The sequence below is a fragment of the Panthera onca genome, chromosome A3 (genome assembly GCF_046562875.1).
Source record: "Panthera onca isolate mPanOnc1 chromosome A3, mPanOnc1 haplotype 2, whole genome shotgun sequence".
Taxonomy (NCBI): domain Eukaryota; kingdom Metazoa; phylum Chordata; class Mammalia; order Carnivora; family Felidae; genus Panthera; species Panthera onca.
In genome coordinates, this window is record NC_138341.1 from 84,775,653 (window position 1) to 84,785,817 (window position 10,165).

General features: G+C 53.1%; 1 long non-coding RNA gene across 1 annotated transcript; it reads right to left on the reverse strand.

Moving 5' to 3' along the window:
- Positions 1-3,172: 3,172 nt before the first annotated feature.
- On the reverse strand, positions 3,173-9,122 carry LOC132663525 (uncharacterized). Its single transcript, XR_013554601.2, has 3 exons — positions 5,340-9,122; positions 4,534-4,574; positions 3,173-4,255 (listed from the first exon to the last, which is right to left on the reverse strand). It is a non-coding gene; the product is annotated as an uncharacterized LOC132663525 (long non-coding RNA).
- Between the last annotated feature and the right edge of the window lie 1,043 nt (positions 9,123-10,165).

Consider the following 10,165-nt stretch of genomic DNA (forward strand, 5'->3'; position numbering starts at 1 on the left):
CTCATGGCCTATTAATTAGATTACTCTCTCTCTCATTCTTGATTTCACATCCGTGTTTGTTCCTGTATCCTAAAATGTGGGCGCGAGCGTGGCGAGCAGGAGCCTATGATGTCACTGCCGGCCAGCGGCGGCCGCCTGGCCTTCTGGAGGGCTGTGGGCTGCGTTCTTTATGAGTCGGGTCTTCCTCAAGGAAGAGTTGGCTCTGGAAGTGACCTCAGAGGGGTCTGGGAAGAGGGCAACTGGCATTCTCGCGGCGGCACGATGTGTGCGCTAGTGAGTGTGTGTGTGTGTGTGTGTGTGTGTGTGTGTGTCCTGCGCGCCTGTGGGTGCGGGTGAGGGGAGGGGCTGCGGAAATTCGCGGCCTGGACTCCGAAGCCCTAGGGATGCAGATGGCTTGCTCAGGTGCAGGGCCTGCCTCAAGTGGAAATGGGGATCAGAGAAGCGGAGGAGGGTAGCGCCGGGGCAGAAGCCCGGTTTCTCTCTGGGACGCGGGGCAGGCGGGGCGCCGAGGTGGGGCGGTGGCGGTCGCGGTGGGGTGGCCCGATCCCTGCTTGGCCCGGCCCGGCCCGCGGCCCGGCCGTAACAGCTGCTGCCAGTCCCACAAGTTGTTTTCCTCGTGGCGACCATTCAGCAAAACGCACGATCCTTTCTCAAAGATTTAAATTTCGCGGATGAATTACCATACACCGGTTGCTTAGCAACTAAATTCAAGCAGGGCTAAGAATATGCAAGCTTTTTGTATTCTCATTAATAAAATGCCACTCTGACACAGCAACCCGACTTTGGATCACTGCAACTTCTGTAAAAGCCGTAGGAGAATACAAACCGATCCTGCCATTTAATTACAGATCAAAATGGCTTGAAACGCGATGTTTTGTTCATCTATCTTCCTAAAAGCGATGTAAAAAATAACGGCTTTTCAAGAGCAGTAGTAAATTCTTTTTTTTTTTTTTTTAATGGAGTTGTCTATCGGGGTTACTGATAATTGTCAACTGAAACTTTTTTGAAACACAAGGTTGAAATATCTCCTTTCATCAACATCTCTGCTCTCCCCCTCAGTCCCCTGTCCTCTGATCCTTCGATCGTTCCCCAGCCTGATAATGACAATTATTATCATAATTCAGGAAATACCCAGGCCTTGGGAGCCCTGGGGACTAACGGGCAGTTGGTAGAGCAATCGACAAGGCCGGTGGCTGGAGAAAACCTAAGAAATTGCGGAGAGAGAGCGAAATGAAAACTTGCGAAAGTTTCCTTGGAAGGTGGGTCGGCTGGATGTCGTAGAGGTACTGACGAGCACTTTTTGGAACGCCTAGGAGAATTAAAGGTAGAAATGCCTGTCGACCTCTGTTCCACGTTTGCGGATTTTCCGTGCTGGGGTCCAGCCTCCTCTCCCCGGAATTCGGTTGCAGCCTCCCCCTCCGCGGACCGCAGAGTTCAGAGGGGCTGAGTTCAGGGCCTGCTGACCCCGGCTCTCTCCGAGATCCACCTCCCCGCTGCCCCCAAGCCCTGGAGCCCTGGAGGAAAAGCAACCACGGAGTTGGACCCCCTGGGTCTTCAAAGACTCTGGCCCAGCCCAGGGCCCAGAGCCTGGGATTTACAGAAGGGGGGCACTCCGCGTCCATTCCCGAACGGTGCTGTGCCTGGAAGGGGGCGCGCTGGCTCAGAATAAGGGTCTAACGCTTGGCTACAGTTCGAATGTGGGGGGAGTAGGGGTCACAGAGGACTGGCCTCGCAGGCGGGTAGGTCGCATTGTTTGGGAACGCGCCTGGATCTAGGAAGCCGGGGCTGGGGAGGCGGCGGGGGTGGGGGGGGGGGGCAGGGCTGGAGGAGGCTGGTGGCTTTGTGAAGTTTCGGGCCTCCAGGCCCTGCGCGCCGCACTGGGAGTGGAGTGCCTGGGTGACCCTGGGCACTCGGCCCGCGCCTAGGCGGAAACTCGAGCGCCCGGGGAACGCTGCATGTGCCCGGCCCCGTCACGGTCACCTCCCGAGCACAGTCCCCGGCTGGAGACTGCGGGCCCCGGGCCTGCGCGGCGCTACTACGCTGGCGGTGGGCGAGCGCGGGCCGCAGGGGAAGGCAGGGGTGCCAGGCGTCCGGTCGATGCCCAGTCTACCCGCCGAGACGATTGTGCGCCGGCTTCGCTTTGGAAGCTGCAAAAGGAGGCCGCGGTCCTCTTTAGAAAGACCCAGGGGCAAAAGTGAAACTCTCCAGACTGGTTCCAATAACATTCCCAGGGAGCCAACCCCCCTTGCTTACACTTTGGCAAACGTGAGAACTTTAGAGGTGGCTCTTCCCCAGGTCAGTATGGACGCTGAAGGATAACGACCCCCACACCTCGACTGACTCAGTTTTTACCCGATTTCTTTCTAGTGAGTTAAAAAAAAGAAAAAGTGGAAAGTAAACCATAAGTTGAAATATGTGCTCTGTTAAGTGCTCAGAGACATTAGAGTTCATTTTTCAGTAAAAGGTACATAATAAACAGGAAGCCATTTATTGACAAATACAATTGTCCCAGACAAGTCACATTCCATGTACGTAATTCATTAATGGAATTCGTTCCTTTTCCTCCCTTTGGAAAGAGAAATTTTAGCTTTTAAAAATAGCCAAGTCTTGGAGGAGGGGAGAGTGGTTAGTTACCTGTTCCTAGAAAAGGAAGCAGGGAAGTCTGGCCAATTCCTGGCTGTGGGGGGTGTTAAACAGTATAAAATAACAATTTTAAAGGTATGGGGAGCCTTTTTTTTTCCTTTGTCACTCTCCAGAAAATAAGTTTGTTGATCTGAGTTGCTGTCACCAGACTTGTCCAGTGGCAATGCGCTGGTAACATAATCCTAGTTGGCCTGTGTGCGCCCATACATGTGAACAAAACTAAAATTTAAATAACTTGAGCTGCCTGGGAATACACCAGAATTTTATCCGTAAAACTCACTTAGTTGCCATAGTTTTAGAAATGTCTGTGGAAACGTGCCTGCCGTTCTCTCTCCTTGAGAGACGTGATCCTGGGGAGATGCTCCCACACAACATCTTAGTCACCAGTGTAAGCCAGAATCACTTACCTGGAGAACCTGGGTTTGGTCTTTTCTAATTTGAGAAGCAAATTAGTGAATCCCCTTTCCCCGCAAGCTGGGAGAGGGACCTTGTCCAGGAGAGAACCATCTGGAATGGGCGGAAGGCAGAATCAAGTGTGGGTCTCTGGGTGACCCGGGGAGTAGCAAGTAAACATAAAAAGCACAGGGCACGCTGAGGTGTATCTGGGGCTTTGTGACATCCCAATACAAGGCATGGTTACAAAGAACAAAAAAGAATGATAAACTGTTCCTGTTTCATTGTTGTAGCTACAAAATAACAGGACGGACACTGAGAGGAAAGCAAAAACATCTTTTAATATGAAAACAAAAACAAAAGGACAAGGGATGTTCTGATGAAGAGCTGCCTGGGAGATTGCACATTAGTTGTGTCCTCCAGGACTGCCTCTCGGCAGAAGGCAAGCCCATTTAGTCGGCTGGAACATTGCACACTGAAATAGAATAGATATTCATTTCAAAGAGCTCGCTTTGTGCCAGCACTGAAATACAAGGTGCCCGAACCAGCTACCCTCACTCCACCCAGGTTCAGACGGGGCAACCTCCAGGTCTGAGTTGGGACCAGACAGGTTTGTGCTCTTCCCCCACCCTGTAAGAATCTGGGAGGGAGAGTCGTTTTCATTTGCACCTCCAAGGTTGGAAACTCTCCAGCAGAGTTTTTAAAAATAAACAAGTCTAATCAGAAAGTGTAGTGCCCAGAAACTAACAAAATGAAAATAAATGTCTTGGTAGCTTGGTCTGGACAATCTGTAGGTTACAATGCGGAAAAACCCCTTAGTGAGCACAATGACGTCTACAGTATCTTTGATTAACTTTGGGGAGGGGTGGGGGACAAAGCTTTCAAACTTCCTCAGGTGGTCCTACCGATTATACTTTGTGCTCCTTGAAGATTTCATCCAGGGCTTTAAAAATGTTTCAGACCTGAAGAATGTCTTTAATTCTTCTGAGAACTATTTAATAGTTGTCCTGGATGTTTTCAACAAGACAGGGATGCCAAGTAAGTGGTCTGGGGTCCAGTGAAGTCCACGGGGTGGTAATGGTGGATACTCAAAGGCACTGAGCAACCTGCCCCTGTAATGGGCTTTCTGCTTTTCAATGAGGAGGGGCCGAGAAGGTCAACACTATTTATATATGTACCTGATCCCACCGGCTTTCCTCTATTTATCAAAGAGGAAGACCTACAAGGGAGGGGGTGAAAGGGAGGGGAGAGACCAAAAGACAGATCAGTTACTTCCCCACTTTGTTCCTGGGCCTTGAACTGGGCTTCAAGGAGGGGAATAAAAGTCTCCAGGGAATGAACCCCCCCCCCCACACACACACACCTCTATTAGCCTCACCCTGACACTCTCACCCCCACCCCAAGGCCAGAAAACCCTGTGCCGGCTGATTTGCGGCAAAATGGTAACTTGAGGAACCCTGTGTGAATGTGTTACATAACATAGGGAGAGGTGCTTACGCTTGATTTTTCTCCCAGTGGCTATGAGCAGGCAGAAAGGCCTAGAAAGGAGGAATGAAGACAAATTAAATAGGAAATCTATGGGGAAATGCATAGCCCTATACAACGAAGCATGTAAGTTTACCTGCACCTCTTGTGTGCCAGAGTATCCTTTAAATACCCTACCTAGAGGTGTGCTTTGACCAAAGAGGAGGCATGTCTAATTTGGGGTTTGGGGGAAGGACAATTATACCCAAAGAGGCTGGGATCCTGTGGCCCTGGAGCCAGTAGAAGCCAAGTTAGTTCCAAGCTCTGTGTTATCCTCACCTGCTCTTTCTGATGGAATCCTCACGTCCTTACTCTGGGAGGGCAGGTGACCCCTTCCCCGTGCACCCTGCTGTGCCCACCCCAGTCACCCCGGCCTGTGGCAGGTGAGCTACTCATTCGCCAGCAGCAGGAGCCCACCGCTGCAGCAGTCCGAGGTCACATTCAGAAAGCTTGTCCTTCCCCGGAGAGCCTCCCCCAAAGGCGAAGGGCGGTGCGAACCGAGTTCCTCTGCCCCAAGCGCGAAGGGGAAATCCTAACCAAGGGACAAGCATTATGCAGGAGAGGATCTGCAGCGGGCAGTTGATCTGGGCAGATCCCCAGCGCCAGGCCCTCTCCGCAGAGGGACGGGGCTGGGGGGAGGGGACGGGGGGGGGGGAGCGTGCTGTGGTGGTGGCGGGCGGTCCCGGGGAGAGGGAGCAGCCGAAGGCGCGCAAGCTGACAAAGCTGTAACAAAGGATTCAAGCAAAAGTAGTACCAAGGATCTTTAAATTATCACACACCTTACAGGCGTGTCCCCAGCTCCCGGGACATAGAGTCCGTTGATTGTTCCCCCGGGCTCCGCAGACGTGCCCCGGCTGTCAATGGTGCAAGGCTGGCTGCCCGGCTTCACGGCCTCGGCCCCTGCGCTCCCGCAGGCCCGCCGCGGGCATGGGTGGGTGGCGGCGCCTGGGTCCGCCGGGCCTTGTCGGTGGCTGTTCCTCCGGTGGCGCAGTGAGGCCGCGGTCTTGCTGGGCAACATCCCTGGCCCTTGGTTGCTCCCCACCCCTCGCCCCCACCCCTCCGCGAAGGTCATGGGCTGCGATCAGGCCTGGCAGTGGAGGCCCAGAAGCAGTCCACACGCCTCCCTGCTGGACAAGAAGAACGCTGGAGAAAAGGGGAGCTCCTGGGTTTGGCGGATGTCTGAGTCACCATGGCCTTTGCAAGGAGAGCAAGCAGGACAACATAGAAAAGACGCCCCCGGGACGTGCTTTTGAGGCTTTCAAGGAGGCTAAGCTTGGGCACTCGAGTCCTCCCCCCACCCCCGCTGAGGCTCCCAGAGCCCCCCATACCCTCTGGCCCTTCTGTCACCGCCACCCCCAGGCCTACCATCACCACCAAACCTTGGCAGTGACCCGGCGCCCCTGCTCTGGGTAGGTATTGGTGGATAGGAGTTGAAGCCCCAGCACCCGGTTCCGGGAAAGTTGAGACCAAAGCGGTAGGGGAGTGATTGTGAGTGGTGAGGCAGAACAGCGTAAAGACCCCAAACTTCCCCCTAGTGCCCCCACTGGGTTCCCGAGGCTCCCCCTTGCAGCTGCCGGGGCCTTTGAGAGTTGATGAGAAAGGCATTTTTTTTCTGGGAACTCTGGGTCCCAGGAGGGCAGCTGGGCGAGCGGGAGAAAAGGAAGAAGCCCTCACGCTCTGAGGTCAGGAGGACGAGTAGGGAGAAGAACCCATCAGGACTCGGTGCCCCTCCACTGGCGACAAAGGAGGTGATGAGAACAAAACTGGGGAAGAAGGGTAGAAGTGGGTATAAACTGTGTTCAGTGACAATCCCTCTCCTTCATGGTGTCCTCTTTCTTTAATTCAACCCAGAGGGGGCCCCTCGGAAGAGCTGCAGACTGTGGGGCTTCCAGCCGCCTGCGCCCACCCAGCAGGGCCTCACAGCACCCCCCCCCCCCGGGGGGCAGCCCAGAGTGGAAGATCTGCCAAAGTTGGCTCAACCCTCAGGCCAGGCCTCCAGAGGCTTCTGCCCTCCGACCTCCCCCCCAACCCTGGCTGGCCTGAGCTGGGCTGGGCTGGGGCTCCGACCTCACCAATGGCCTCCGGAGTGGGGCCGGCTAGGAAATTCCAGCCAGGCAGCCCAGCATGGCAGAGAGAACTGGAGGGAGGGAATGACACTACCCCTGGCTCCGTACAAGTGCAAATGAGATGCATTCTGGCTGATCAGTCCACTGTATTTTATGCAACTTAATGTCGATGTCTTGTCAACTCTTCCCATCGGGAAGAATAACAGAAAATTTTAACGAGAATTTGTGTGTGTCTGTGGTTTCCGACTACAGTTCCGGGCAGGGAGATGGGGTGAGGCTGGAGACAGGGAGGTTTGCTGACATGAGCAGCGTTGTATAAACCCCCCTAAAATGCAACCTTAGGCCACAAAGAAGGAAACAAGAGGCAGGATGGGTTAAGGTTGCTGACAAGAGACCCTGATGCAACTAGTTGGATCTCTGGCTGGGGAAAGTTTAAAGCAGTGACATTTCTTTTCAAGGAGCAAAATGTATTTGTATTTACTTGGGTGCAGGGGACAGATCAAACTCCTCCTCCCAGCTTACCTGACATCTTGAATGTCTAAGGGCCACTTAGGGGGAGTCTCAGGAGTCCACCAGGAGAGAAAAGGGCCGTGGAGGCCCTCTCTGGGTGACAGCGTTCACTGCCCTCTTTCTGTGTCAGTTTCAAAGCAAGTTGTAAGTTGAGGAAACTTGCCTCCACCTCTGACCAGACTCGCCCACCAGGTTTCCTGAGAAAGCAAGTCCCGTCAGACCTAGATGATCGACGCCTCCTGTAAAGGGAGAGAACGGCAGGGCAGGGCGAGTCCCAGAGACCAAAGGAGCCTCCAGTGTCCTGCCCCAGGGCCACCTCATGTGGTTCACATGGGCGCTTTGGGAGAGCTCTCGTCTTTTTCTTTCTTTCTGTTCTTTCTTTCTTTCTTCCTTTATTTCTTTCTCTTTTTTCTTTCTTTCTTTCCTTCTTTCTCTTTCTTTTCTTTCTTTCTCTTTCTTTTTCTTTCTCTTTCTTTTTCTCTTTCTTTCTTTCTTTCTTTCTTTCTTTCTTTCTTTCCTTGTTTCTTTCTTTTCTTCCCTCCTCCCCCCCACCCCCCCAGCACAGAGCCCTAGAAGTCCTGATAGTACAGCCAGAGAGGACTGGAGGGCCAGCTCCACCCTCCTCCTCCGCCCCTCCTCATAGGTATTGTTGTCTCAGGCTTGTCTGCAGCTGACCCAAGGCAGGGGAACAATGGGTTTTCTAAGCCCTGTTCCCAAGCCCTGCCCCTCTCCCCCCTGCCAGGCTCAGTGGTAGGCAGGGCACAAATGGCTGAGAGTAAGGGGAGCTTCATGCCAGCTCTTGCCCCCTCTTTCATGATGTTCTCAGGGTCAGCAGGGAATTTGTTGTTGACATATGAAGCTGTCCTGTGAAGATCTGCCTCTGGGGTTGGTCGGCTGCCCACTCAAGGAAGCTATGGTAGTTTTACTCTCAGGACCCAGGGTATTATGTAGGTTGCTAACAGTCAGGTCCAGGAAGGAGAGACAGGCACCCTGGGAGCCAGTGAAGGGAGACTACCCCAGGCCCATTTCATTCAGGTGAGGTTGTTGGACCCTCCGTGTGGCCAAGATGATTCCACGCTATCCTGTTACCTGTGGAGGACTCCTTTCTCTGCAGTATTCCTTGGCTGAGGTGTGAGATGCCCTCACTGCTGGGCAATTAACTCGAACAAAATAGAACGGGGAGGGGGTGATCATGTGCTTCCCGTCAAGACAAGGGGCCACCCGGCACTCTGAAACTATCCAAACTTTTACGCTGCTTAGCAGAGGAGTCTGCTGGTCGCCAGCAGCTCAGGTTTCTGCCGTGCAGCGTGGGCATTTCCATGCCCGCCTGGTAAATACATCAGAACCAGATGTATGCTGCTGCTCTGGGCTTCCACCCAGGGGCCAGGGTGCTGGGGACACGTTCCAAACAAGACAGACTTGAAATTCATTGCCCCCTACTCACCCAGCGGCCTGAGAGGCCACTAGAAAGGGCTGGACTCCAGGGCAATGAGCGGAGGTGACCTACAGCAAAATGAGCTGCTAGCTCCTCTCCAACGGTTTGGCCGCCTTTCTCCCCCTGCTGCATGGTGGCTGACCAGAGCCCCTGCAAGTTGCCCTGTCCCTCTCTTCTTGCTATGGGATCCCAACAGGCAGCTGGTTCCCTTGTGCCCTCCCAGGTCAGTTCTTTCCATCTGGGATCACAAGGGTGTCCACAAAGAGGCAGGGAGGAGCGAGAAACCATCTTCACTAATAAACAAACCCAGTCACAGTAGCCTGTACCCCAACAGACCCTTCTCGCTACCCTTTACTTCGCTAGCAGTCGCTCAGCTTTTGACAGGCCGAAACCATTTCAACCCACGAGCAAAAAGAACAATTTTAAAGGTAGGCCACGTTCCTCATTTCTCCTTGGCTCCCCAAGTTCACCATCGCTCACTTCCTCACCTCCCAGCCATCTGGATATCCATTACCCCATCCGAAGGTCTCAAACACTTGTTCCTTAAAATCTTCTGGGGCTTGAGCATTTCCCCAGTCACTGGTGAGGGAACACACCCTCCCCACTCCAGGGCCGCATCCAAGCCTGGTAACTCATCGCATAACTCGATGCCCCCCAGAAACACAGATTCCCTCATTTATCAGGAGTAGCAATAAACTTTACTGAAAGAGAGAAATTCAGCATTGACTGTGCATGGGATACCTACTGGTGGACTCTTTGAAAACATCCTCTCTAGCTTCTGACCTCCTCCGTTGGGGTGGAGTGCTGTAAACATCTTAGGTAGCAGAATTTGGAAACAGCTTGATCACCGCCAGCAGCTTTGGGGTCCTTCACTCCAACCATTAGTAATAAAGTCATTAATAGTCATAATGGGCATTTAATTGCTTGATCTGATTGGTGCTTTCTTCCCGACCCCATTTAGTTTCTTGGGGGAAGTACAAGGGGTCCAGAACCAGTAAAGGGAAGCCATTTGCAGGCCACTTTCTCAAGCAGAAGGGAAAGTACTTTTGTTATATTTGCAGACATGTGTCTCACACATTTTTCCCCCTGCTTTTTGTAAACTATCTAAGAATAAACATTACAGATCTGGGTTTTAATTTCTCCAGATGGGATCATAAAGTACCTAGGAGATTATATATATATATATATATATATATATATATATATATATATGTAATAGAATTGAGGACACATGGCTGCTGTTCACACTGAAAGCCGAAAAGAGGCTCAAGGCGAAAGGAGGAACAATTGAACCGTCCGTGGGACCGAGTGTGTGAGCAAGTTCGCTTTATTCCTTCTCAGGAAGAGGGTCTGCGGCGGCGAGGGAAAGTTTCCCCGGGTGTTTGAAGAGGCACTTGGCAAGGCTGGCCGGACCTTCCCACCAGCCAGGCGGCTGGGCTGGGGGCTTCGCGACCCCTCCTCCCAAATCACGCCCCCCCCCCCCCTCCTCTCCTCTGTGCTCGGGCTCTTCGTTTCATCCCGGCTGTCCTCTTAGGAACCCCACCAGAGAACTTCCTCCGAGGGTCCAGGCTGCGCTCCCTCTGCCCTACCCCTG